At 45.1% G+C, this 4,117-nt stretch overlaps 1 non-coding gene across 1 annotated transcript; it reads left to right on the top strand.

The window, feature by feature from the left end:
- The first annotated feature begins 203 nt into the window (after positions 1 to 203).
- Positions 204 to 285, top strand: trnas-gga (transfer RNA serine (anticodon GGA)). Its single transcript has one exon. It is a non-coding gene; the product is annotated as a tRNA-Ser (tRNA).
- The last annotated feature ends 3,832 nt before the right edge of the window (positions 286 to 4,117 follow it).

Genomic DNA, 4,117 nt, shown 5'->3' with positions numbered 1-4,117 from the left:
ACGTATATTCTGATTTATTAGCTAAAAATCTATCATTGCTGTTGACTTGTCTGCTGGCTGGGGATTTAACTCCAAACTTACCTCACCAATTTTAATCATCTTAGATTTTGATCCAGGTTAACTAATACCAATCTGTTAAGCAGAAGTTGTTGATATAACTTCCCTTACTAATTTTGTTAAGTAGTTTTTCTTCTATTTGAATTGTGGTCGTGGCTGGGTGGTTAAGGTGGTGGATTGGAACTCCATTGGGGTTTCCCCGCACAGGTTCAAACCCTGCTGACTATGTTTCAGGGTGGCTCAGTGGTTAGCACTACTGCCTCACAGCACCAGGGACCCAGGTTCAATTCCACCCTCGGGTAACTGTCTGTGTGGAGTTTGCGCATTCCCCCTGGGCTTCCTGCGGGTGCTCCGGTTTCCTCCCACAGTCCAAAGATGTGCAGGTTAGGTACATTGGCCATGCTAAATTGCCCATAGTGTTAGGTGCATTAGTTAGGGGTAAATGTGGGGAATGGGTCTGGGTGGGTTACTCTTCAGAGGGTCGGGTTAGATTGAGAGGCCTGCTTCCATAGTGTAGGGAATCTAATCTAAAAACTGGGTATTTCTATCTACACCTGTTTATATATGATAATTGCTTCGATATGAAGTAACTCCACTGAGGTTGTCACCCCATCACCCTTTATTTACATATGGAAAGTGCTTTACACTGATCCAGCTCCCTCAAAGCCAGCTCTCAGAGTGAACAGAATCTCGAACACTGGCTCAGTGGTTTGCCCTGCTGCCTCACAGCACCAGGTTCCCTGGTTCAATTCCAGCCTCGGGTGACTGCCTGTGTGGAGTTTGAACATTCTCCCCGTGTCTGCGTGGGTTTCCTTCGGGTACTCAGGTTTCCTCACACAGTCCAAAGATATGCAGGTCAGGTGAATTGGCCATGGTAAATTGCCCATAGTGTGAGGTCCATTAGTCAGAGGGAAATAGGTCTGGGTGGGTTACTCTTCGGAGGGTCAGTGTGGACTTGTTGGGCCGAAGGCCCTGTTTCCACACTGTAGGGAATCTAATCTAATATCTGTCAGCCAGGGCTCCCTGATTGGACCAGATTAACAGTTCCAAACAAGGAATTCATATTCTATCAGCTGTACCTGGCTGACTTTGTTACAATCATTACATCCTCTGAGTCCAACAATATAGATTGGTTCTTTGTGTTTGTAGCTCCTTCTGGGGTCATTTCAGCACTGCATCAGGTTCCTTCGACTCTGCCTTTGAAAGGGTTGGAATGTAACACACTAGCTCAGCTCTTGCACTCGGAGCATCTCGGGAGAAACGTATTCTCCTCTTCAGGTGGCAAAGGCATTGAGACAGTGACATCAGCTGTGTCCATCTCAGATTCCAAGGTATCTTCATCACGTGATGGAGAGGGGGAGCTCAGGGGTTCAAGAACAGTTGGAAAGGCGTGGAGCTGGGCACATTTTGCTCCTGCACTGTTTGTGAGTTTGCAGTTTTCATATGCCCCATGTGCTTGGTCAGGACCAACACACCTACCCGAACTTTATATGTCATAGGATCATAGTCATAGAGATGTACAGCACTGAAAAAGACCCTTCGGTCCAACTTGTCCATTCCAACCAGTTATCCCAACCCAATCACACCTGCCAGCACCCAGCCCATATCCCTCCAAACCCTTCCTATTCATATATTCACCCAAATGCCTTTTAAATGTTGCAATTGTACCAGCCTCCACCACTTCTTCTGGCATTAACGTATTCCATTAACGTACCACCCTCTGTGTGAAAACGCTGCTCCTTAAGTCTCTTTTATATTTTTCCACTCTCACCCTAAACCTATGCCCTCTAGTTCTGGACTCCCCGACCCCAGGGAAAAGACTTTGTCTATTTATCCTATCCATGCCCCTCATAATTTTGTAATCCTCTATAAGGTCATCCCTCAGCCTCTGACGCTCCAGGGAAAATAGCCCCAGCCTGTTCAGCTTCTCCCTATAGCTCAAATCCTCCAACCCTGGCAACATCCTTGTAAATCTTTTCTGAACCCTTTTAAATTTCACAACATCTTTCTGATAGGAAGGAGACCAGAATTGCAGGCAATATTCCAACAGTGGCCTAACCAATGTCCTGTAAAGCCGCAACATGACTTCCTAACTCCTGTACTCAATACTCTGACCGATAAAGGAAAGCATACCTCCTTCTTCACTATCCTATCTACCTGCAACTCTACTTTAACAGAGTTATGAATCTGCACTCCAAGATCTCTTTGTTCAGCAACACTCCCTTGGACCTTACCATTAATTGTATAAGTCCTGCTAAGGCTTCACTGAATCTGATCTCCCATCAACCATGCCTCTTACCCATGCAGGACCATTCCCATGGTTTAGACATTAAACTTGGTCCCCTGAAATAATCTGAAGTCTTGTGTCCTGCATTGGCAGTCCTGATGTTGGTTAGCCCTCCCCCTCAAGTCTGGGAAGATCAGAATTAACCTGGTGTAGCATATTCTCCACATTAGCAACACTGCTGCAGCTATGCCAGTAGTTGCATATATGATGTTCCTATAATCAAATTGGAACCAGGACAGTTTGGTATTTCATGAAGCTGCAGGCTTTTAAGCCTGTCTTCAAAGGTTGGACTGCTCTTTCTGCCAGACCATTGGAACATGGATAGTATGAAGCTGTCCTTATATGACAAATACCATTTGATTTTGGGAAATATTCAAATTTCCCAGTGGTAGATGATGGGCTGTAACCTGTGACAAACGTTTCTGGGAGTCTGTGTATTGCAAAAGATACATGCAGTTTTTATCTCATCATTCTCATGTTGGCAAATTAATTCTATGCACGTCCAAACACTTTGAGTAGGTATTCACAATGACTAAGAACATTGAAGGACCTGCATAGATTACGTGTGACTGAGTCCAGGGTTTAGCCAGTTGTTTACATGAATGTAGGGGAGCTGTTAGTGGTAAATTTTGTCCATGTTCGCACTTTGGGCAGTGCCCTCACAATGCTGTTACATCTGCATCCAATCCTGACTACCAACCATAGCTTCTCACCAATATCTTCATTTTGGAAACCCCTGGATGACCCTGGTGGAGTTTAGCCAGTATCTGGCGGCGACCATTGCTTGGGACAATCACTCTTGCTCCCCATAATAATATGCAGCCCTCTACTGTGATCTGGTCACTCTGGGTCCAAAAAGGTTTCAATTCTGATTGTGAAGGCCGTTTGGTTTCCCCCAGCATAAATCAACTGTTTCAGAACTGGATCATTCTGCATTCAAAGTTTGATATTGTCAGCTGTGACTGAAAACTTAAAAGTATTACAGACTCTTCTCGTGGTGCTACCATGGGTGGGTGTATCTGCCAATGTGTCCGCATTTGATACCTGGCCTCCAGGATGATGTGCCAATTGTAATTATATGCACTTTGTATTAGAGACCACCACTGAATTTGGCCTGAAGCTATGGATGCCACTGCCTTGTTCTCTTTGTGATGTGGAGGTGATGGTTTTGGAACGGGGTGAACAAAGTTAAAAAATTTCACAATATCAGGCTATAGTCCAACAGGTTTATTTGGAAGTACAAGCTTTCAGAGACTGCTCCTTCATCAGGTAGCTAGTGGGGTAGGATCGTAGGACACAGAATTTATACAATAAATAAATAAACTATCAATCGATATGTTAAACAAACCCTTACATGTGGTGCCCAACTGAGATCTAACTCATCATCTATAAAATTTTAACCGATCTGACTGATCTTTCTCATCTTGGGTATTTCAGCTGCACTATTTTTAGATTAGATTAGATTACTTACAGTGTGGAAACAGGCCCTTCGGCCCAACAAGTCCACACCGCCCTGCCGAAGCGCAACCCACCCATACCCCTACATCTACCCCTTACCTAACACTACGGGCAATTTAGCATGGCCAATTCACCTGACCTGCACACCTTTGGACTGTGGCAGGAAACCGGAGCACCCGGAGGAAACCCACGCAGACACGGGGAGAACGTGCAAACTCCACACAGTCAGTCACCTGAGGCGGGAATTGAACCCGGGTCTATTGGGTGTCTGTAACATGGAGTTTTGAGGAGTTTTGTGAATGAAGTTGGTATTGT

Source organism: Chiloscyllium punctatum, chromosome 3 (genome assembly GCF_047496795.1).
Source record: "Chiloscyllium punctatum isolate Juve2018m chromosome 3, sChiPun1.3, whole genome shotgun sequence".
Classification (NCBI taxonomy): Eukaryota; Metazoa; Chordata; class Chondrichthyes; order Orectolobiformes; family Hemiscylliidae; genus Chiloscyllium; species Chiloscyllium punctatum.
The sequence above is the reverse complement of the archived record's forward strand: the minus strand, read 5'-3'. Positions and strand labels throughout refer to the sequence as shown.